The 26,320-nt window shown below is 35.8% G+C and overlaps 1 protein-coding gene across 8 annotated transcripts in view; it reads right to left on the reverse strand.

The window, feature by feature from the left end:
* NCOA1 (nuclear receptor coactivator 1) overlaps nucleotides 1-26,320 on the reverse strand; it is a 244,984-nt gene that overhangs the window by 149,153 nt on the left and 69,511 nt on the right. The window contains exon 3 of one of the 8 annotated variants that reach the window (XM_077843899.1): nucleotides 11,424-11,476. The exons of the other annotated variants lie outside the window; for them this stretch is intronic. The gene's annotated coding sequence lies outside the window, so the exon portion shown is untranslated. The remainder of the gene's footprint in view (nucleotides 1-11,423; nucleotides 11,477-26,320) is intronic. 8 annotated transcript variants of the gene reach the window in all.

The raw sequence follows: 26,320 nt of genomic DNA on the forward strand, positions 1-26,320 counted from the left end.
AGGGGCTGTGTCTATTTGAATAATTGCATTTACCAGGAAATGAAGCAAATATCTAGAACTTGGTCTATAATCATCCGTGCAAACTTAATCTGTATTCTAGATTCTTACTTCTATCACAGAATGGTATATTTACTAAAAATTACAAAGATATCAGTAGCAGAATTAACTAAGAATCTGGAATTAATGTTTCTCTCCTCTTCAGCTTTAGTTTTCTGAATCCTATGTAAAGAAACACTGGACAAGGCCTTACAGAGCAGACTTCATGTGTGAATGCATGACAGCAAGAAATCAGTCAAAACACCAGGGTTTTACTCCCCAAATTTGCCACTAATCTGCATTGTGACATTTGGTATATACCACAACTTCTCTGAAACTCCATTTCAGCCATGTGTAATAGAAGGATGTTGGAGTAGATGATCTCCAAGGTCATTTCCAATTAAAATACTGATGCAAATCTACATTTATGTGAGTATACAAGTAATAAAATTAGGTAAGTCCATATAAGACTGTGGTCACAACTGTGTAGGAATAAATGGCAAAGAAATATGCCAAAAAAAAAACCCAGTCTACAATGTTTATACTTAAGGTTTTCTTTCCAGTTTGGTTTGAGGCTCATGATTAAAAAGGGCTCAGAAAACCATGTTCATCCAAATCCCCAGAACCCTCTTTTCACATTGTTACTATTCTAATGTCCACAAGGAGTATAACCTAAGACTGTGTTTTCCTCCCATTAACCATTCTCACATCTGGTCCAAGATGAACTGATCCAGTCCATCTAGAGCAGGGTTGGTAAACTCTTCTGTAAAGAGCCAGACAGTAAATATTTTAATTTTAGGTTTTGTAGGCTATACGGTCTCTGTAGCAACTACTCAACTCTGCCTTCATAGTTCAAATGCAGTCAATCACTATATACAAACTAATGAGTATGGTGGCTGTGTTCTAAGAAAACTTTATTTACATAAAAGGCCTATTGGCTTTAGTTTGCCAACATCTGGTCTAGATCACACCAAGAAACCAGATTGTATAAACCAGCTGTAAGCTAAGGTGGCATAGTTTCAGAATAGAAAATCACTACAAAGAAAACAATGAGTCATTTTAAAATTTAAAAGAATCCTTTCAGCCTAGTATAAGAGAGCATGATAGAGTAGAAAGTACATATGCAGGTATTCACAATAAATACTAGGTGTTTAATATATATAGATTTCCTTTCCCTTCTCAACAGCGTCATTCCTCAAGACAGTATTTGCTGCCTAGCCTTCCTCCTAGAAATCACTTACTCTGGCCCTCTGACAAAAGCTGGCCCTTGATTTTTCTTGATCCTGGCAAACACATTCCTGGTACCACTTAATCTAGGTTTTATTTTTTTATTTTTTAAAGATTTTATTTATTTATCCATGAGAGACACAGAGAGAGAGGCAGAGACATAGGCAGAGGGAGAAGCAGGCTCCAGGAAGGGAGCCTGACATGGGACTCGACCCTGGGTCTCCAGGATCAGGCCCTGGGCAGAACGCTGCAGAGGTAAACCGCTGAGCCACCCGGGATGCCCCTGAATCTAGGTTTTAGTGTTCCCTCATTTCCTTTTTACCCCATTAATCTAAACCTGCAACTTCACAACCTTTTCCATCTGAGCCTAAATCCCAGTATTACTATCACTCACTTTTGGTCCAGGGAAGGTGATAACGAAAAAAAGAGAAAGAAGAGGTTAGAGAGAGGGTAAGTTCTGGAGGAAGACAGGGGAGTGGTAGTATTACCTCTTTCCTGACTTTAAAAAGGAGCCAGGTGCTAACTTACTGTTAATTTAAATGAAAATGTTGTCTACTCTAGTGAGAACAAAGAACATTTCACTTTATGCAAAGTGCTCTCTAATGAAAGAACTCAGTTCTAACAGAAGGAAAAAAAAACCACAGTAAGCTTTATTCTTATGCTTTTATCTAGATCATTCTGCCTCCAGCTGTGAAACTGTCTGAGGTTTTTAAAGCTCTAAGGAGCCTCTACTAGTAACCATGGTTACTGCTTCAAAACAGTACAAAAAAAAGTAGGAGGGGACAGCAATTTGAAGAGAAAAACAGTTTTCTTGATTTTCATCAAATGAAGCTATAATAACAAGAGATAGGCTGATGGCTGAGCAAAGGCCTCTAAGACTATCACTTCTCCACAGAGCTTCAGAGGTACTTGATCCCTTACCTTTACAGGTCTAGAACTTTAATGGGTCATTTTACCTTATCCAAGAGTGATTCCCCCAAAAGCTAATTTCATCATTTACAATGAACAATATCCTATAAACTCAACTGATAGTCTTGCCAGGAATCAGTGAATTTGCTTTCCAGCAGAAGCTTACATGGAAAAAAACAGAGAACAAGGTTGCTTGTCCTTCTGTATATGCATCTGAGCCTAAGAAGCTACCTATGGTTTTCATATAAAGCTGCCCAAATCATGCTTCTCAATCTTCGTTAGTCAAAAGGTTTACATCAAATGTTCCTTTTTTCAAATCCCTTAGCAACTTTCTCAGTTATTTAAGAATTCATTCATGTACAGTGCCTGCCATATTTCAAGCACTCTAAAAGACTGGGTACATCACAATAAAGAAAATAAACACAACTCCTGCCTTTATGGGGGTTACAGTCTAATAGAGGAGAAACATATACACAATGACAAATTGTGTTAATGTGCTATGAAGGGAAAAAAAAACAAATGATTTTTACTGGGATAGAAGATCAGCTTCTTTGATATATAAACATACTTAATGTTGATGCTATTGATGCTGGGTAATAGATACACAGCAATTCCTCATACTCTCTACTTCACTATATGCTTAGAAATTCTCAAAATAAAAGTTTAAAAATCCAAGATACAAGAAGAAACCTGAAAAATAAGTAGGTGCTAAACTGGCAAAGGCTGCCAGAGAAGAGTGTTCTCTGGGTCAAAGGAAGAAGATATGCCTCAATCCAAAGACCCTGGGAGCTTGGCAAGCTACAGCTATTAAAGTCCCAAAAACAGCTAAAGATCTTTCATAGTCACAAGCTAAGGATGAAAAATATTCCAAATAGTAATAATGAAAGCTACTTTCTTGAGCTTCCACTAAGTGCTAAGAGTTAATATGCTTTGCCTCATATATATCTCAGAACAATCTGTAAGAAATGTACAATCATTCCTGGTCTGCAGAGGAGGACACTGATGCACAGAAAATCAGATAACGTGCCACCTCTGATTCCAGAACCTTGCACTTCTTCTTACCTACAATCACATATTCTGCCTACTACATATCCAGATGCCACTATTTTTACTCAAGAGTTCTAAATTCTTGTTCCATTTCAACAATTAACTGGCTATGTGCTTAAGTCAAGTCACTTCACCTTTGGTTACTTCACAAAATTAGACAGAATTCAATGATATTAAGGTGTTCCTCACTTTTAAACTCTATACCTTTATGACTATATTATTAATTTTTTCCATACCAGAAATTCATACCTACCATATTTTGTAGGTCATATGGAATAATTTAGACAATTATCTAAATTTGAACTCATTAATTAATCATTCCACAATCACTGGTCAGCTTTGTGCCAGCTACTCTTCCAGGTATTAGAAATACAGTAAGTAAACAAAAAAGTTAAAAATCTCTACCTTCACAGCGCTTAGAATTTAGTGGGGGGAGAGAGACTATACATAAAACAAGTAAGTAAACAATATAGTACATCAGAATATGATATGGGGTGCCAGGGTGGCACAGTCGGGTGGGCGCCCTACTCTTGGTTTTGGCTCTAGTCGTGATCTCAGGGTCATAGGATTAAGCCCTACATCAGGCTTCTGCGCTCAGCTCTGCGCTCAGAGTGGAGTCTGCCTGGAACTCTCCCTCCCTCTATCCCTCCCTCCTTTCTAAAATAAAATAAATAAATCTTTAAAAAAATACATGGTAGGAACTATGGAAAAAAGTAAATCAGAGGAGTTTGCTGATTCCCCCACATCTATTATGAGCAGGGATATGTTAGTCATTAAGGCAAATAAAGACAAACAGTACCTGAGTTCCTGTCCTTGAGCTGATGACACTCTAGTAAACACAAATATGAGGAATTCGAGAAAAGACCAATAAACAAAGTACGATGGGAACACATAGGATACAACCATAAAGCAGAAGGAACCGAACTGCAAGCTGGATGCTGCTCTCTTAAACACACACAACAACAAAATTTAAAAAAAAGAGAATCATGTAAAAAAGAATGAGACCTGTATTTTAAAACCACATTTCAAAATTTTACAAACCTTACTGATGCATAAGGCTTTGTATCTTAAAGAAGATACAAAAAAATAGAGACAAATACTATTTTCCTGTTTGGGAAAAATATTATTAAGGCATAAAATGATACCCAAATTATAGGCTTAATACAAATCAAATAACGAAAATACGTTTCAGAAACATAATCATAAGAATCTCTACTATAATTAAAATGGTAAGAGGATAAACATGTAAGAAAAAACAAATTTTTAAAAAGAAGAGTAAGGAGGGTAAATATACCCTAATGATTATGAAAACAGTTATTAAAATACTTTTCCCATTTGCATTTCCTTCTACTTACTTCTCTACTATTCTATAATAGCAGCCATGTGGTTGGAGAAGTTCAGGAATACGAAGAGAAAGAAATATTTCATATTTACCTTCTGAATTAAAAACGAGGTTTTGCAGTGAGATAAAAACATTTAAAGTTTAGTTTTCCCAAAGGAAAAAAAATTTTTTTTGACACTAATATTTTCTAACCAAAACTGAAAGACCCAGATTATAGTTTTTTTTCCATATTCTAGAGCAGACATTCCTTCTGCATATGATGGCTCCAATGTAAGGCTTGTTACTTAGGATAGGAGGAGGATAAAACCTAGAGAGAGTGTGAATTAAAGCCTCCAATTCCTAATTCTGGCTAGAGGACTGGGATAAAAAAGTGAGACAGACACAGGAGAAGTGAGTGGACCAACATTCCCAGTACTCTCTCCAGGTAGAGGCTGCAAAAGGAAAAAAATGTTTGATGGAATAAGGAAATCTTAAGAGTTAGAATGGCTTCTGCTCTCTTTCCTGCTGAGAATGTGCCAAGTGTCTGCCTTCCAGGAGCATCCCCCTACCTCACACACCATCAAACTCTCACCTGTCCTCTATACACACCCAGCCCAAGCTGGAAATAACCATCAAAAAATATGCATGGAAGCATGATCAGATTGAGGAAGGGTGTGAGATCAGCTCTGGAGTCTCCCTAATCTATGCACCATGGAAGGCACTGGGAAATTCCTGAGGGCTCTAAAGTAGTACAGGAAAGGTGATTAAAGATGCTGGATGGGGAGTTTGCCAGAAGAGGTCACTGTGATTAGGAGCAAAATAACTCCATAGTAGAGGCCTGTAAAAGAGACCACCTGCCCAGAGGGCCAATGCAATGCCCTAGCCAGACCTCAGATTATCTGTGATACCTGGGAAGGTGGCCAATGCATCCTGGGAACCAAGAGAACAGACCTCAAGTAACACCAATTGTGAATTTCAGCCACAGACATCTGAAGAACACCTAAGGACAGTTCTGGTAGTAGTAGTCACAATTGCAGGTACTAGTACAACCACTTATCAAAGGAGACACGAGAGAGAAACCAGAGGAGACAGCACATGGGCCATAGGTCCTGACATCCTTCTAACACTACAAGGACACACAAGCCACAGACATGAAACTCGTAAGTCTGGATTCCACTTGGCAAGATGTGAGAGAACAGATATGTGAATGACAATATTCAAACACAGACTGAAATATCCAAAGAGTTTAGTTTAAATTACTATTTAAGAGACTTAGTTTTTTACCAGACTGAACACTCTTCCTCTTGTTATTCAGTGACAAGAGTCCATCAAAACGAAAAGATGAGTTATGGAAAAATAAAGAAGCTACATTTTTCTTTGCACTGAGTATAAGTAAGTTGTAATCCTGCTACAGATTTTATGGTGTTTTTTTGTATGTGAGAATTCAAAATACCTCTTGGCACATTACAAACGAACATCACTTTAAAAGTAACAGTAGCTTCCTGGTTCAAGATGGCAGCCTTGACCCATTCATCTACCTCTTCCCTGTCTTAAATACCTCTTTGTCAGGAGAGCCTGCGAGTGTAAGCAGACCACAGAACAACTGAGTAAAAAAACAACAAAGATGACCAGTACAACTCTGATGGTAAAGAGTAATTGCTGGTCAACATTTACTATGAGTGTAAAGTCTTTGTCAGAGGACTTATAGTATGAACTCTGAGATAGGGATAATAGCATGCTAGGGACAATATCTTTGGAGGGGGGGAAAAGAAAGACAACTCAGAACTAATCTGAACTCTCTCTGCATACAAATTCCTTCCCTGTAGCTGAAATTGAGGGAGGGGCAGGTCCCAGCTTGTTAGCCTTGTCTCCACAAGTACCTGATAAAGAAAAGGGAACTCCACCTCCCATTTGCCAAAGTAGAAAGCCAACCAGCAGAGTCCTGTGGTCAGTGATGATATTCAGTAAAGAAGACAATGCTTTGTTAAAGAATATTGACCTTTCTAGAATTATACCAGTTAATAGCATCAGAATCCCCTAAGTGTTTAGGCCCCACCTCAGATTTACTGAATCAGATTTTTGTGAGGTCAGGAATCTGCATTTAAACTGGATCCCCAAGGGATTGTTCTATATATTCTAGCTGATAACCACTGATTCAGACCTTCATTTGAAAATACTGTAAAGGTAAAAAAAAAAAAAAAAAAAAAAAGAAAATACTGTAAAGGTGAACAGACACAATTTATCAGCTACTTAATAAAAACCAAGAGAGGCACTACGGTGAAAAATCAAGGGCACAATGACCCAAAGAAAAAAGAGTATGGCAACAAAAAGAAATAAAAGGTCCTTAATTTTAATTGGTATCTTCAGGGAGATTCAAGAAGTCAATATATTCATAAAACAAGAAAAATTTATTCATAAAATACAGTAATCAAGGAACAATAAAGCATTTTAAGAAAATAAAAACAAAAATTATTTTCAAAATGAAATAATCTGACTTCAGTGAATGCCAAGAAGTAGTAAGCCCATTCACTATAGCCATCTCTCCCCCTGAATACAGCTAAAAGCTCTAGAGAGAATACTAAAACCAACTACCTGAAGACTCTAACAAGGAAACAATGGCAGGAGCATTGAGGAGCAAAGGCGAAATCTGAAGGAACAATCAATATGGTAGTGAGTTTACTCTTGTTTAAAAAACCTTTCAGCAACCCTGGTGGCTCAGCAGTTTAGCACCGCCTTCAGCCCGAGGTGTGATCCTGGAGACCCGGGATGGAGTCCCACGTTGGGCTCCCTGCATGGAGCCTGCTTCTCCCTCTGCCTGTGTCTCTGCCTCCCGTGCCCACCCTCCCCCGCCCCCCGCCATGTCTGTCATGAATAAATAAAATCTTTTAAAAATAAATAAATAAAAATAAAAAACCTTTCATTTACCACTTGGACATGAGGGTGGGCAGAGTCCCAGAATGAGGCTGCAGGCATACACAGCAAAAACTCCAAGAGAAACCCCCTTTTTCTAGCTAGAGTAAAAGGGGCATCTTCGAGCTGGGAAGTTTATGTGTGTTGGGGTTGGGGGGGGGGTAGTTCCCAGTTCCCTAATTTTTTTCCTTTCTCTGCCCTGAAGCAAGCCAAAGTCGCAAAGCTATATACCTCAGAGGCAGGACACTTAAAAGCCTAAGAGAAAACCTGTCCATCTGTCCCAAGGAACTAGAAAAAGGAGCCAGGATGCTATGTAGAGGGGAAATCCTCCCAATGTATTTTTTTTTCCCTTACTACTTCAACCCAGGAGGGCCCAATGGGATACAGCAGGGTAACAGTAGAGAGGGGCAAGGCTAAGAAAGCAAACCACAGCTTTCTAGTGAGAAGGCCAGAAAAAAACTTCTGGGAGCCAAAGGATATAAGGAAAGTCCCCAAGAGTACAGGGACAGAGAAGATTTCCTGACTCCACTAAGGTACATACATACAGAAGCAGCATAAAGAAGCACAGCAAAGGCTGGAGGAATGAACAATGATATAACATGACTGACCATAAAGATATAATAATGCGATACCAATTTTTCTCCAGATGTATCCTTAATTTGATGCAATTCCAATCAAAATCCTTCAAATCCTTATTTAACTTGATGAATATATTTTAAGTTATTCTGTAAGAATTAAAAGCAAAAGTGAGACACATTATTTTTGAAAGACCGGTAAGAGAAAACTGTAAAGTTACAATAACATTAAAACAGGATGATAAAAAAAAAATAAAAAATAAAAAAAAAATAAAAAATAAAACAGGATGATAATTCGGCAGTGATACAGAATTAGATCAAAGGAATATTAATACAAATATGTGTGTATATGGGAATCTTATATATGATAAAAGTAGACTGCCAAAAGTAGGTAAGAAAAGAAACATTCAATAAATACCATCAGAACTTATCAGCTATCTTAAGAGAAGACAGACTTCTATACAATGTCATTTATTTTAAAAATCCCAAAGGATTAGTTACACAAAAAGATATTCAAAGATAAAATTCTAAAAGATAAAAGATCAAAACCCATGAAAGTATAACCTAATTGCAATTTTTCTCATGATTTTTTTTAAATTAAAAAAGCCTATGAATTTAGGTATGTGTCTGCATTTACTTGATTGAGCGGAACAAATCTTTGGGTATTTCTACCCTAACAGAAGAAATTAGAGGAAATGGTAATGAGAGGAAATCTGAAGGCTTATTTGAAAACTTCTACACATAAAAGGAAATCACAAAATTAAAGGCAAATAAAAAAAGGTAAAAGTATTTGCAAAAAACATGACAAAGTTAATACTCAACATACTAAAAATTTATACACAATGATCTAAAAACCCATAATATTCTGATAGACAAGTGGATAGAGGACCCTAAATATAAAGAAATAACCATCATTGTGCACATTATCAATTCAGCAAACACTGGAGATGAAGAACATCCAATGTGATAACGTGGCTAAACAGACATCCTCATTTGTGGACACTGAGGAAAAAAATGACAGGATCTTATTGGGCAGCAATTTTACATTAAGTAGCAAGAACCTAGAAAATGCTGAAGATCTCTCAAATTATTACAAGTTAGGAGTGTCTTCAGTTCTAGACTCACATTTGACAGCCAAGTGATATGAGGCAAGTCACACACCATGTTGAGCAACAGTTTCTTCAATGTAAAATATGAATACAAGCCACTAATTCTCAAAGTTGTTGTAATATTTTAAAAAGTATCAAAGCATGTAAAAATGTCTTAAAAACTACAGGGCAGAGGGTTGACCCAAAATCTGTGAACTCTGGGGATTTTAGAAGATCCTTGAAATACCCTGATTGGACATGTGTCAATGCCTGTGAAAAGGGACTGCATACAACTTTAGATAGACCCTCCAATGGGTTCCTGATCCAAAAGAAAACTGAAAATCGCTACAAGCAGAGAGTAAAATCAAAGTGAAGATATTCTTCCCAATGTCCAGCTTGATACCTCATACATTTTAAGCCCAAATCAAGAATTCATTATAAAAATCCAGGTAGTATTTAAGATTATATTAAACTTACCCTTATTTATTTCAAAACCCCTCAGATTAGTATTTAGTGATTTCCTAGCATGTATTTTTTAAAGGTTTACTTTATTATTTATTTATTTATTTATTTATTTATTTATTTATTTATTTATTTATTGGGGGGGGGGCACAAAGGAAGAGGGAGAGACTCTCAAATGGACTCCACATTCAGTACAGAGACCAACATAAGGGCTAGTTCTTATGACCCTGAGATTATGACCTGAGTCAAAACCAAGTGTCAGACACTTAACTGACTGAGCCACTCAGGTGCCCTGATTTCTCAGTGTATTAATCCATTCTGATGTAGTTGTAAAACGAACCTGAAATTAGGAAAACAATATGACAGTTGTATTTACCTGAATCAATCACATGAAAGTAATGCAATCTACTTTAGAAAATGGAGCAGTAAATAAATTTAATATATTTAAAATATTGTAAGATAATTATGCATATCTTAATTCACTAATTCATTAAGATATGTGTAATTAATACATAAACCACAGAGACATTTCTACTGAAGCAAACAAAAACTAGAGATTTTATGTATATATTTTTAATAAAGTGGATATAAAAATTTGTCATTTTCTCCAAAATAATTAAGACTAAAAGATTAATTCTAAAATTTCCATTGCTAGATGATGAACCACTTTTATTTAAAAAAAAAATGTAAGCCCTAAATGTAAGCCACAGTGATAAAATTCTACCCACTCAAGCATATGGCAAACAGACTAAAAGGGAATTTTAACTATAATGAAAACTAAACAATTAAAAGTACTTGAAGACTTCCACTTCTGGGAAAGAGGAGTAGATTTTTTTTTTTCCTATTCCTCTCACAAAAATAAGACTAAAAGTCCTGTACATCATATATAACAAATATAAGAACACCCTAAAGGTAAAAGAGAGAAGGCAGACCAGGCAGGGACCTCAGGGTTCAAAGAAAATGATACGGTAGTGAGTTCTATGGGTTTTCTTTTGTGACTTAAATTTATCTCAGTCGAAGAGCTGAAGAAGGTGGCAACCTGGAAATACCAACATATCCACACCCCTCAAAAAACCAACCAATCAAACCAAACAAAATCTTATTCTCCTTAGCCAAAAAATCAGAAAGGGGACAGTCTAGATAAAAGTTGTAATACCTAGACAAACATCACAAAAAATTTTAAAAGCTGTGGACCCATCCCCCACCAACAATAGTCAAGTGGGAAGCCTAGACTTCCACCCTTGCCAAGCTATAACAGGGAACCCCACACTATCAATGACAGTAGTGTCACAGAAAGACAGCTGGGAGGCATGGTGTTAGCCAAGACCACATGGAGAACTGGACATTCACCTGGAATAACAAGGCTCCCCCTCTCCCTCCCTATGATAGGCTGGTATTAGGAGAGGCCCAGTGAAGTCAGGCCTTTCACCACGGCCCTAAAGAAACTGGTCCTCCCCTACGGAGGCCATGTGGAAGGTAGTACTGAGGGCTCTCCTGACCCTCCTAGCCAAGGAAAAGTCAGTGGAAGCCAGAACTCCCATCCCTGACCAATAATAATGAAGAATTTCCTTCCAACCTGAGAGTTAATGGACTTCTATCTAACCCTGAACTCCAGGCAGTAATGCAGAAAGAAAGCATCCCCCTCTTCATGTTGGAGCAATGCCAGAGGAAGCCAGTTATAAATCAGAATGTTTAGATAATATCCGGAGTTTCAGAACATAATACTCAAAATGTCCAGGTATCAAATGAACATCATTCATTATGCCAAGAACCAGGAATATCTCAAAATGAGTGAAAAAAGATGACCCACAGATGCCAATACCATGATAAGGGAGATGTTAAGATTACCTGAAAAGGGTTTTGAGCAGCCATCATAACAATGTCTCAAGTTACATACATGTCTAAAACAAACAAGAAAAAAAATAGTCTTAGCAAAGAAAGAAAAGTATAAGTGGAAATTTCCGAACTGAAAAACACAGTAACTGATATAAAAGATTCAAAGAGGAATATGACAGGGGTGCTGGAGTGGCTCAGTGGTTGAGTGATCTTTGGCTCAAGTCGTGATCCTGGGATCCTAGGATCCAGTATGGCATCAGGCTCCCCACAGGGAGCCTGCTTCTCCCTCTGTCCATGTCTCTGCCTCTCTCTCTCTCTCTCTCTTTCTCTCACTCTCTGTCTCTCATGAATAAATAAATAAAATCTTAAAAAAAAAAAAAAAGGATTAGTATGACAGAATGGAAAGGGCAGAGGAAGAAAAACTGAACTGGAAGACAGAACAAAAAAACTACCCAATCTGAATAGATAGAAAATACTGTAAACAAATTAACAGACCTTGGGGACCTGTGGAATATAACATAAGATTTATCTTTCATGTCATCAGACTCCCAAATAGAAGAAAGAGGGCAGGGCTGAAAAGGACTCTTAAACAAAAGTAAAAGCTGATAACTTTTAAGTCTGGCCAAACACATAAACTTAGGAATTCAAGAAGCTAAGTGAATTCTAAATAGAATAAGCCCAAAGCAATTCACAAACAAGACACATCACAGTTACACTTCTGAAAACTAAAGACAAAAAAAAATGTAATGAAAACAGCAAGAGAAAAAAATGATGCCCTGCCTAAAAATGATGTTTTATAGGGAAAAGACAATTCAAATGATAGATGTCTCATCTGAAAAAAAGGGATAATGGAAGTAGCACATTTTTCACTGAAGTGCACACCTGATCATCTGTGTTTCTATATCTGTTTTTCTCTTGTTCATGACTCTTGGCATGTGTAGAATCTAGGGACTGAATGTCAGATATTGTGTAATAAAAACTTTAGAGGCTGTGAATGCTCCTCTTTCTCTATAGAAGATTTTCTTCAGTTTCTGGTTGGCAATGGGAGCTAATCCAATCAGCTAACCTGAAGCCAGTTTTCAAACACATTAAGACCTGGTCTATTTCTCTAGTTGCTATGGCATAGTTATTCACAGATCCCATCTGAAAGCTGAGGGCATTTACCAGGACTCCTCTCTCTCTCTAGTTACCATTAGACTGCTGAAAACTCTGCTTAGCTTCTCAGCCTCTCAACAGCTGCTTTCTGCTCAGTTTTTCTGCCTATTAGTTTGTGCTTACTAATCTGCAACAATTTCTAGGGGCAACAGGGTTCAGACTTTTGGGCTCACTTCTCTATGCTTATATTCTCTTCACGGTCTTGGTCACTCAAGTTATAGATGTCTTAGTACCTGAACTCCAAGGCTCTTCACCCCTGTAAGACTGCCAAAAGCTCTCCGCAATTTCTATTTCTTAGCAACTACTGTATGTTCAGCTTCCCGTCTCTTGGTGAGGTTATCTACAATACAGTGAAAATTCTCCTAGAGATGTATCATGTTCCTTTTCCCATTGATAAAATTCAAAATCCTAAAATAAAAATCTTTAGCAAATTAGGAACAAAAAAAAAAATTCCCTACTTTGTTAAAATTAGGAACGACAAAAAACTCCCCTACTTTGTTTAAACCTATTAGAAACCAATGGTAAGGGATCCCTGGGTGGCGCTGTGGTTTAGCGCCTGCCTTTGGCCCAGGGCGTGATCCTGGAGACCCGGGATCGAATCCCATGTCGGGCTCCCAGTGCCTGGAGCCTGCTTCTCCCTCTGCCTATGTCTCTGCCTCTCTCTCTCTCTCTGTGACTATCATAAATAAAAAAAAAAAAAAAAAGAAAGAAACCAATGGTAAACATTATGTTTAGGAATAAAATAACAGATGCATTTGCATGCAGGTTAAGAACAAGATAATAATGAGGGAAATCACATGTACTATTCAGCACAGTATTAGAAGACTTAACTAATGCAATAAATAAAAAAAAGAAAGAAAAGAAAAGAAAACATATTCATTCTGGAAAGGAAAACACTCCCAAAACATTATCTCTGTAAGATATGAATACTTATTCCTATAAAATTAATAGAGAACAGAGTGAATCACTACTGGAATTCATGGGAGTACTCAGCATGAGGTCAAGATATAAAAGACAGATGTCTTTAGAGATATTACATTCTAGGTTTGGGGAAAAGGTAAGGAAGACAGGTAATAACAACAAACAAAATAAATAATCAGCTCTGTTACAAGGTGATAAATGCTATGAAAATGTAATGTAAAATAGGGTAAGGGAAAATCAAAACCAGAGCAGGAAGACTACAATTTAAAAACAATCAAACAAAAAAAACGAATCACTTCATTCTAGAAGAAACAAAAATAAAAATCACCTGGGAATAAAAAATTGTGAAATACGTATAAGGTCTTCACGTAGAAAACTAACTTTCCAAAAGGACAAAACCTTCAAAGCATAAATGGAGAAAGTCAATATACATATTAAAAATATTAATTCTCCCCAAATTGATATATAAATCCAAATAATATGCTAGCAAAATTTTTCATGCCTCTTATGAAGTAGATTCAAAATACAGAGAAAAGACACACATATATGCATAGATATAAATAACAAAGATCATTATGAAAAAAAGTTTTTTTGTCTTACTAGATATCAAAAACTATTTTAACAAGTCATTGAAAGTAGATGGTAATGGCACATAAGCACAAAAAAGGATCAACAAAACACAATACAAATTGTAGAAACAGCACCTGTAAATATGAGCTATTAGTATATACAAATGTGGTATTAGTAGGAAGGCAGATTATTTAATAAATGTTGCCATGACAAATGACAAACTATACTTAAATAAAAGTAGGATTTATACTCCATATCATCAAAAGGCTTTTAAAAAGAAAGAAATAAAATAGCTAAAAATGAAAATTAAGTCTCAAGTTATTTTTAAAAAGCTGGGGGGAGATCTGGGGGAGTTGTTCAATGGATATAAAGGTTCAGTTTCGTGTACACCTGACTAATATTACATTGAACATTAACTAACTGGAATTTAAATAAAACCTTAAAAAAAGTTTCAGTTTGGAAAAAAAAAAAAGAAAAAAAAAAGTTTCAGTTTGGCAAAATAAAAAAGTTCTGGAGATCAGCTGTACAACAATGAAAATATATTTAACACCTCTAAACTGTACACTTAAATCAGTTAAGATGTTTTATGTTATGTGTTTTTTACAATTAAAAAAAAATGTTAAGTGAATATTTCTATGCCTGTGAGGAAAGAAACATTTCTTAAACTAAAAAGTATACATACACCATAAAAAGATGGAGAAATGTGCTAATTTTTTGTATAATTTTTGTATATTGGAGGACAATATAATCAAAGTCAAAGCCTAGCAATAACCTAAGAAAAAATATTTGGCATTATATAAGAGAAAAAGAGGATGAGTAATCAAAAGATCCAAAGAAATTAAAACCAGTAAGAAAAATGTTCAAATGCAACAGGAAGAGACAAAACATATATTGAATATGCAATTCCCATTAGAGAAAATACAAATGATCCTAAAAATAAAGAAAACAAGGAACCTCACTAGTAATTAGGGAAATATTAAAAGACCAAGAAAACATTTTCCACTAGTCAATTCAAAAAATGTTGAAAGCTTGATGATAACCATTCACAAGTGTGAAACAAAGTTTCAAATACTAATGATGGAGGTATAGATTGAAACAATTGTTCTGAAAGATAATCTTGCAATATCTTCCAAATTAAAAATGCACATATCATTACTATGTGCCTCCTTATACTAGATGACAACACTGTCTAGAAGATAGTCTTGACAAAAAGAAAAGAAATCAAACCTGAATCTCATTAAGCATCCATGCCCAACTAAAAGTTGATTGGAAATACAGAGGACAAGAAAAAAGTTAAACAATGTCACAAAATGCAATAAGCAAGAGCCACAGTGTGGAAAAATCTTTAAGATAAATATCCCAGTCTCTCCAATCAATATACTGCAAGAATTTTAAAAACAGAGAAAAAAATGGGGGCAGGAGAAGAAAAGGGGGTTGAGGAGAAGATAAACAGAGAATGGGAGAGAGGAAAAAAAGGAGAAAAACAGATTAAAAGAAACCTTAAGAAAAATAATCACGTACCAACTAATCATTGTGATCCTTATTTGGATCCCAAATCAAACAAGTAAAATAATAAAAATACAGAACAAAATGTTATTGACATTAAAACAATTGAAAATTTGAACACTGGGGACCCCTGGTTGGCTCAGCAGCTTAGCACCTGCCTTTGGCCCAGGGCGTGATCCCGGAGTACCGGGATCAAGTCCCACATTGGGCTCACCTCAGAGAGCCCTCCCTCTACCTATGTCTCTGCCTCTCTCTCTCTCTCTCTGTCTCTCATGAATAAATAAAATAAAATTTAAAAAAAAGAAAGAAAATTTGAACACTGAATATTTAATGATGTCAAAGAATTATTATTCTGAAGTATAATGGTGCTGTTATTGGTTTTTAAAAAAAAAAGAAAACACTTATCTTTTCCAGAAATATGTGAAATACTTCAGATCAAATGACATGGTATCAAGGTTTGTTTCAAAATACGAGAGGGGAGAAAGTGAGTGAGAGTACAGATAAACAAGATAGGTCAAGGATTGATAATTGTTGAAAGTGAGTAGGAATTCATTATTCTATTTGCCTACTTTGGCATATGTTTGAAATTTTCCAAATAATACATTTTAAAAATGTATATACCATATGACTCAGCAATTCCACTCTCTTTATCTTGAAGGAACTCTCATGTAGGCGCATGAGAAAGCACATACAAAGCTAGTTCTGTCTTCATTGTTAGTAGTTTTAAAAAATTATAAACAATCTGCAGTAAAACCTTGAGGGTTCAAATAAAATTATGATATAGCCATAACAAAAAAAAAATGTAGAAACTGAAAAAAATGACAAAACACAGATCTAAACATATTGTAGAGTGCAAAAATCATAATACCCAACTAGTAAGTATACTATTTATGAAAAATAATCCACACAATACTATATATTTCCTACAACTATGTGTGCATTTAAATCAGTATATTAGGTTTACCAGGTGAAATTGCCAATATTCTACAATTTCATGCCTTCAAAAATGACAATTTCATGAGATCTGACATAAAAGAGTTTTTCTAATTAGCAATACTACCATTGCAGGAAACTCTTTATATTTATATATAATAGATTCCTGAAAACTTGTATGAAAGGCAAAATGTGTGAACAAATGATTTGCTGTTAGAAGGTTAAAACACATGTATGTCCCTAACTTCACCAGACCAGTTATCAACAATATAATTAAAACGTTTCTAAATTTTCTTCAAATTCTGTCCTCTTACTTCAACAAAGGATTAATATACTTTCATCTGATAAGCATCTGACTAAAGCCAAAGATTTGTACCTTTAATCTTGGTCTTACCTAATATTCAATTTATAAGCATACTTACAATTACCACGATTAATTGAATTTCTTTAATTTTCCACTCATTTTTACAAAACAAGAGCAAGCATTAAAATAGCCCAAGGACTGGGATGCCTGGGGGGCTCAGTGGTTGAGCGTCTGCCTCCGACTCAGGGGGTGATCCCGCGGTTCCGAGATCGAGTCCCACACCAGGCTCCCTGCATGGGGCCTGCTTCTCCCTCTATGTCTCTGCCTCTGTGTGTCTCTCATGAATAAATAAATAAAATCATTTAAAAAAATATCCCAAGGACTGCATAAATAATTTTCTTAAAGATGGCTACACTTTTGAAACCAAAATATTGTCCAGACACAATTAGGCAATTACCATATTAGTTGGTTACAAAGTCTTGTTTTTTCATAAGAAAAGCAGGGTATAATGTGCAAAAATTGTATAAAAAAGTCAAAAGCGGGATCCCTGGGTGGCGCAGCAGTTTAGCGCCTGCCTTTGGCCCAGGGCGCGATCCTGGAGACCCGGGATCGAATCCCACGTCAGGCTCCCGGTGCATGGAGCCTGCTTCTCCCTCTGCCTATGTCTCTGCCTCTCTCTCTCTCTCTCTGTGTGACTATCATAAATAAATGAAAAAAAAAAATTTTTTTTAAAAGTCAAAAGCATAGAAACAAAGGACTGTTTGTAATTATAATTATTTTTTATCATCACAACAATCCTAACACCATAAACAGACTTCAGGAAGTGGGACTTTACAAATATTTGCAGGAAATATGCAAGAACTGCCTTATTTTCTGTTCTTCCTCTTAGATCTTCAGTCTATCCCCCATCAATTCATTCTCCCCATTGAATATTAAAAACATTTCACACATTTCTCTTTAAAAATGATCTGATCAGGTCATGCTTAAAATCCATTAAGTCCTATGAGAACCAAATGATGTGTGTGGTTCCTCTCAACTTCTTCATACCTCTTACCAATTTTGCTACTATTCTGTGTTCTAGTTCTGTAGTCTTTTTTTTCTTTTAACTGTAGCTTCACTTTTTAAAAATTACAGTTTATAAACTATCATACAGTAATTTTACTTCTTCATGTGTCTGTGAATTTCAACATACATATAGAATACTGTAACCACCAACATAAGTAGAGGACAGAGAGCCCCATTCCCAGCAAAAAATTTCTCTCATGTTTACAGTCACACCCTCCAACTATACCTAAACCCTCACTGGTCTAATCAGAATGACTGTCTTTTTATCATATACAAGACTGTCATAAAAATGAAACCATATAATATATGTAACCTTTTTTTCTAAGATTTTATTTTTATTTATTCATAAGAGACACAGAGAGAGAGAGAGGCAGAGACACAGGCAGAGAGAGAAGCAGGCTCCATGCAGGGGGCCTAACACGGGACTCGAGGATCCCGGGTCCCCAGGATCAGGCCCTGGACAGAAGGCGGAGCTAAACCGCTGAGCCACCCGGGCTGCCCTATGTGTAACCTTTTGAGACTAGCTTTTTTCACCTAGCACAATGTCTCTGAGATTCATCCAAGTTGTTACATGTATCATTAACTTATTTCTTTTTATTACTGAGTAGTAATCCACTGTATGGATATACTCCATTTTTAATCTACTCACCCAATAGGAAAACACTGAAGCTGTTTCCAGTTTTTGGTGACTATGAATAAGCTGCTATAAACATGTGTATACAGATTTTTTATGTCATATTAAGTTTTTCTTCTCTAAGGTAAATAAATACCCAGAGGGTGACTGTTGGGTCATATGGTAATATATGTTTAACTATATAAAAAAACAAATTAGTTTTAAGAGCATTTAAAAAAAAAATCAGGGGATCCCTGGGTGGCGCAGAGGTTTGGTGCCTGCCTTTGGCCCAGGGCGCAATCCTGGAGACCCGGGATCGAATCCCACGTCGGGCTCCCGGTGCATGGAGCCTGCTTCTCCCTCTGCCTGTGTCTCTGCCTCTCTCTCTTTCTCTCTCTCTCTATCATAAATAAATAAAAATTTTAAAAATTAAAATAAAATAAAAAAATTAAAAAAAAATCAGTCCTGTTAACCTCAACAGTGAAAGTCATATTATGTTGTACTCTGTGATACAATGTAAAGAAAAGGGCACCCCCTCACTTCTTGTGGTGTTCTTCCCAAAACACTATGACCTAAGTCTAATCATTAGAAAAACATCAGACAAATCCAATAGAGGGACATTCTACAAAATATCTGACCAATACTATTCAAAAATGCCAATGCTATCAAAAAGAAGAAAAATCTACCAAATTTTCACAAACCAGAGTAGATTAAGAAAACATGATAGTTAAATAAAATGTGGGATTCTGATTTGAATTCAGAACAGAAAAAGGACATTAGAAACAAAAAAATTTGGTAAAATATGAATAAAATCTGGAGTTTAGCTAAAATTAATGTACCAATGTATGTTTCTTCATTTTAAAATATATACCATGGTTTTTTTATAAGGTGTTAATATAGGAAATTGAGGTACATGGGCATGCCATATCGTCTTGGTAATTTTTCTATAAATCTCTATAAATTCATTCCAAATTTTCTTTTAAGAAAAATATGTGCCATTTTATACTGCCTCCAGAAATGTATGGTAGTTCCAGTTTCTCTGCATCCTTGTTAGCACCTGGTATTCTCATGAAATTATTTCCTACTTTACTCATTCTAACAGGCATGTACTGATATCTCGCTGTGGTTTTAATTTGCATTTCCCTAATAGCTAATGATTTTGAACATCTTTTCACGTGTTTATTTACCAACCTTATATCCTCTTTAATGAAACGTCTTTTACTCATTTTTAAATTGAGTTGTTTCTTTACTGTTGAGCTTTGACAGTTCTTTATCATATTCTTTTTTTTTTTAAGATTTATTTATTTATTTATGAGAGAGAGAGAGAGAGGCAGAGACACAGGAGGAGGAAGAAGCAGTCTCCATGCCGGGAGCCCGATGTGGGACTCGATCCCGGGACTCCAGGATCGCACCCTGGGCCAAAGGCAAGCGCCAAACCGCTGAGTCACCCAGGGATCCTCTTTATCATTTTCTTGAGAGAAATCCTTTACTGCATGTGATATGCAAATATTTATTACTCTATGTCTGTAGCTTGTATTGTCTTTTAACAGTAGCTTTTACAGAGAAAGAGCTTTTAATTTCTATTAAATCCAATCTATCCATTTTTTTCTTCAATGGATTGTGCTTTTGGTAACACGTCTGAGAATTCTTTGCTTAATCTCAAGTCACAAAGATTTTCCTTCATGCATTCTTCCAAAAGCTTTATAGTTTTTCATTTTACATTTAGATCTATGATGCATTTTGGGTTAATCATCATATAAGGTATAAAGTATAAATCAAGGTTTATTTTTTTGTATATGAATGCAAAGCCATTTACTAAAAACCAGTTATTCATTCTCTCCTGAATCGCTTTTGAACCTTTGTCAAAAATCAACTGGTCGTATTTGTGTGCGTCTTATACCTGGATTGTCTGCTCTGTTCCAATGATCTATCTGTCTAGATATTGCCCCTTGCTTATATCACACCATCTTTATTTCCACACTGACATCTCTTAGTACCTTCAATATGCTATACGCTCCTTCCTTACTTAAAGACCTTTAGATATTCTGATTCTGTCTGCCTGCGCATTCTTCTTCCCCCACCTAGTTACTTCTAACTCATCTTTCAGAATTCAGCTTAAATGTCACATTCTCAGGAAAAACTTTCCATCATGACAGTCAAAGGGGTTTCATGACAAAATGAAAAAAATCAAGATGTATCAGTTCAAAGGGGCTTCCAATTATCAACTCAGCAAGAATAAGGGCCTACCAAAGCCCTTAAAAAGCTATTCGGATTTTCTAAGCTTTGTCATATCCCTGTGTTTATCTGTCATGACCACCATCCTTTTCTCTACCTCTTCCTCCAACCTTTCCCCTATGCTTAAGTGTAAAATCCTAAGAGAAAAAAAAAAAGGGGGGGGGGTGTATTTGCCATCCTGGTGGCAAGAAAGGGGGAGCTGCCAATAATACATCATTCCACTTTAGCCCAGGATAGGTCCTGGAGAGAGAAGATTCCCTAAGGAATAAAAGAAAGGATGGAACAGGATGAACTTCCTGGGGCCTAGAACAAGGAGGAAATTCATCCGGTTTAACAACAAAAAAGGTCTATCCCCAACAAAAAAAAAACTAAGGCAGTATTGAGAAACAGGCTGATCTTTGTATTAAGAAATCACAATTTAAAGAACTGGTGGGTGGGGGAGGAGTTAAGACTTCTTTTAAAGAGCTTCTTCCCTTAAAATGTGATGTAGTTGACAGTAATGATTTCAACACACTATAATCAAAAAGAAGAAGAAAAAGAAGATGCAGCAGCAGCTCCAAATTAACTAATATTTTCTCCTTTTTTGTATTTAAAGTTTAGTTCGTTAATATACAGTGCAACATTAGTTTCAAGAGTAGAATTCAATGATTCATCACTTACATACAACATCCAGTGGTCATCACAAGTGCCCTCTTTAAAACCCATTATTGAAGAGGATGTGGAGAAAGGGGAACCCTCTTGCACTGTTGGCAGGAGTGTGAAACTGGTACAGCCATTCTGGAAAACTCTGTGGAGATTCCTCAGAGTTAAAAATAGAGCTACCCTAAGACCCAGCAATTGCACTACTGGGGATTTACCCCAAAGATACAGATGCAGTGAAACGCCGGGACACCTGCACCCCAATCTTTATGGCAGCCATGTCCACAATAGCCAAACTGGGGAGGAGCCTCGATGTCCATCGACAGATGGATGGATAAAGAAGATGTGGTGTATGTGTGTGTGTATATATATATATATATATATACACACACACACACACACACACACACAATGGAATATTACTCAGCTATCAGAAAGGACGAATACCCATCATTTGCTTCGACATGGATGGAAATGGAGGGTATTATGCTGAGTGAAGTAAGTCAATAGGAGAAGGACAATCATTATATGGTTTCACTCATATGGGGAATATAATGAATAGTGAAAGGGATTATAGGGCAAAGGAGGAAAAATTATTAGGAAAAATTAGAGAGGGTGACAAAACATGAGAGACTCCTAACTCTGGGAAACGAACAAGGGGTAGTGGAAGGGGAGGTGGGAGGGGATGGGGTGACTGGCACCGAGGAGGACACTTGATGGGATGAACACTAGGTGTTATACTATATTTGGCAAATTGAACGTCAATGAAAAAAACATATTAAAAAAATAAAAAATAAAAAAAAATAAAAAAAATAAAACACTAAAAAAATTTTTAAAAACCCCATCCCATCTAGCCCATCCCCCTCCTACATCCCTCCATCAACCCTCAGTTTGTTCTCTATCAAAGTTAACTAATATTTTCTAAGCATTTATTATATGCCAGGGACTGGGTTGGATACTTTACATACACGTTCTCATGCAGTCTTTCCCAAAAGTCTACAAAGTAGACATCCTTATTTCTTCTTTATAGAAAAAGAAATTGAGCTTATATAGCTAAGACTGGTTCTATTTCCTCTTTATTCTTATTCTAATGTTTTTATAATAATTATACTCATTCTGAAAAAAAAATAAAGCAATATATGAAAAACTTCAACTTAAATGAGAAAAAAACAACTAGGACACCAGAACTGAGGTGACAAAGATGTTTGAATTATCTAACAAGGATTTGTAAAGGAGCTTTCAGTAAAATGAACCAATAAGCAATTACTGAAATAAATGGAAAAACAGAAAGTTTTAGCAAAGAAATAGAAGACAAAAAGAAGAACAAAATGGAAATTTTAGAACTGAAAAATACAACAGCCAATATTAAATTCACTGGATGGACTAACAAAAGAATCAGTGGACTTAAAGATCAATCAACAGAAATTATCCAATCTGAACAACAGAAAGTTAATAGGTTAAAAAAATAAATAAATGAAGCATCAGGGACCTGTGGAACAGCTACAGAAGATCTCACATTCATGTCATTGAAATCCTAGGAGAGGAGCAATAGTGTGCACTGCAAAATTATTTGAAAATATATGACCAACAAATTTTCAAATGTGGTAAAAATCATGAACTAACAAATCCAAGAAGTGAACAAACTGCAAACCGTGTTAAACCTAAAGCCATCCAAACAGACACATTTCTGAAAACTAAACACAAAGAAAAAAATCTTGGAAGCAGCCAGAGAAAAACAGTATTTGCATAAGAGTTAGAATGACATCAGAAAACACTGAGGCCAGAAAGATTCCTTTACCTTAAGAAAAAAAGATTATCAAGGGCCAATACTGTGCTTCTCCCTCACATTTGAATTTTAGATAGCATTTACTGAATTTCTGCTACAAAAATTGAGAAACCTATACTCAACTCCCACAGCTCAATTTATTTTATTGTGTTCAACTTTCAACATTTACACTCTACATTTTAATTGTATAATCAATTACATATTATAATTACATATGCAATTTCCACAGGTTTTCAGTCTTAGTTCCAATCTTAAGAGAGTTCAGTGTTCGTCATATTTAAAGAACACAACCAAAAAGCCGATTTCTAATTCTGGTTTTATTTGGTTCCTCTTCCTAAAAATGAAAACTCTTTCCTACCACTCTCCTATTTAACTTTTGTCATAGCACTTAATCACCTGAAATAATTATATGCTTTCTTTGTTTTCTTTATTATCTGTCTCCTTCTTCCATTAAAATATAAGTTCCACGAAAGCACAGGCTTTTATTCTGCTCAATGCTATATGATTCATATGCTTGTTTCTTGGGTTGAACATTTAGTTTGACAATGGAGAGCTGAAAAATCTCTTCTTCAAAAATGCAGTTTTTAAATAATAGGTACAAATTTGGAAAAAATGCGATTTCACAGGCAATTTTTAAATCAACATTATTGAAATAAAATCTATATGCAATAAAACATGTCTAATTTAGATGGACAGGGAATGAATTTTAACAAAAGAACTACCACAATCAAGATTTAGAACACTTCCATTCTTCCAAAATGTAGCTTTATAACTTTGCAGTTCAGACAATTTTTACTTTAATAAAGGTATCCCAGATGAATTCAATGAGAAATGGTTTGACACATTAACAGAGCTTTTTTCTACAACCACCAATTAAAAGATCAAAATGCTTATTTATATTTAGTGAGAAGAAAGAAAGAAAACTCTTATACATCTCTTCATGCTGCACATCCTATCTAAGAACATACCTCTTCCTTTGCTCCAGGGTGTGTGGGTCTACCCATCATTCAAGTACCAGCTCATGCCATCTTCTCTGCAAAGCTCTAACTCCCCTCTCCTCCTGTCCCTTCTCCAAATTAATCTCTGTTCCCATGGCACATCATTATTACCCTTATCTCAATATGTGTTAGTTTATAAAAAACTATTAGTCCATTGAAGAATGAACCATATATTATGCATATGTAAAAAGCCCAATATCTGACATGTAGAGCAGACCATACATACTCAATAAATAATCTTAAGATTCCGGTAAAACATCACCTATGGGCAGCCCCCGTGGCACAGCGGATTAGCGCCGCCTGCAGCCCGGGGTGTGGTCCTGGAGACCCGGGATCAAGTCCCATGTCAGGCTTCCTGAAAGGAGCCTGCTCCTCCCTCTGCCTGTGTGTCTCTGCCTCTCTCTCTCTCTCTCTCTCTGAATAAATAAATCTTAAAAAAAAAAAAAAATCACCTAAAGCCCTTTTCCAACTCAACCTCTAACCCTGAAAATATAAAATGATTTAGTTAGGCACTTGAATATATTCTTCTAGCCCACTCCTCAACCAATTCAACTGAAGTGTCAATTCAATTAAAAACTCATCATTTGCTCATCTAAAAGCTTTTATTTAAATTTTTAATTCTGAGTGTTAAACATTAATGCTCAAAAATACTGGTCAAGTGCTAGTTAAAATGCTTGCTACTTTTTAAAAAGAATCTGCATGTCTAAAATAATGTAATTTATGACGTTTGGCTATTTTGTAAACAATGCAGATTTTAGTCTTGGACAACAATTGGCAACACATTGGTTTTTCTTTAAAGATCTCTTTTTAGTTTATTCCAAACAAGTTGCATGACTCTAATTCAGCACAATGAACTGCTTTATAAATGTCAACTTTCACTACCCCAGTTTCACTAATATAAAAACTGCAGGGGTCGTGGGGTGGTCTACTTTTTCCATAAAGTCCCAGATAGCAAACTAGGCCTTCAATTCATAATTTTTAAAAGTCTGATCCTTCACTAGAAGATTATAATTTTAAAGAAATTCTAGCAATATTTTTGACAGAACAATGATAGCTGAGGTAGTTTTCTTCCACAGTATAAAAGGAAAGATTTACAAAAATGAAAGTAAAGCTGAAAGAATTACATATCTGTGTGGCATGGTTCAATGGAGGCTTCCTAAGATAGTTTTATTTTACCCTGAACATTTCTAGAATCATTTTAAACTTTAAGAATTCAGTAAAATCTTTCCTGTATATTTAAATTTTTATTTATTCTTCTAATGACACTGTCCTTTTACATAACCAAGTTTAACTCTTAAAATTAATAAAAATAAAATAATTAATAAAAATAACATTAGCACAAAGGAACAATCATTCCTAGCCATAGTTCAAGATGAAAAACAAAATAGCTTTACAATTACTGTAACTGGACTTCTCATATGAAGTTCCACTCCCTTTCCAACAGAGTTCAAACTGATCTCCCTGCCTAAACTTGTTCGGGATACTAATGCCAGATTAAACTTCTTGAATTAAATAACTCTTCCAATGTCAACTTCTGTTGAAAAATCATCAGTGACTTCCCATACTCAGATTAAAGTCTCACCTAGTGAGCTTGATTTCCTTACAAAGTCCACTTATAACACGGCCTCCACCTATGCCTCATCTCCTACCTTATCCTGCAGTCAATTGCTACTGGCAGGCCTTTCCTCACACTGACCCTTTTCCTGGAGTGCCTTTCCCAACTCCTGGCTCTCAAGAGAAATTCGTATCTCACTGAACTTTCACAATCCAGTGCAAACTTCTAAAAATTCCTTATCAGCCAACTTGTTCCCAACATCCCTTCTTCACAAGGTACTTACCAACAGGTTCCATATGTGTATATTTCATTTTAACATTATTCCACTGATTTGTTCATTTCAATAATAATAATTGTTCAGGACTCATTATAAGTGAAGCTATTCTAGGCGATGGTGTTACAGTAGAGAACAAAAATAATACAGTCCCTGCTGTCATGGTACTTACGCTTATACATAGGGGATATGAAATATTTGGATATTAACTGATAATACATCAAATTTCCCACTGTTAACCAATTAGATTGTCCTCAGTTTTTACTATTATAAGTAATATTTTCTGAATATAGCTCTAATTACAGGTCTTTTATTCCATGAATTATTTACTCAGGGTTAATTCCCAAGAGGAGAG

Source organism: Canis aureus, chromosome 12, assembly GCF_053574225.1.
Source record: "Canis aureus isolate CA01 chromosome 12, VMU_Caureus_v.1.0, whole genome shotgun sequence".
In the NCBI taxonomy this organism is placed as follows: domain Eukaryota; kingdom Metazoa; phylum Chordata; class Mammalia; order Carnivora; family Canidae; genus Canis; species Canis aureus.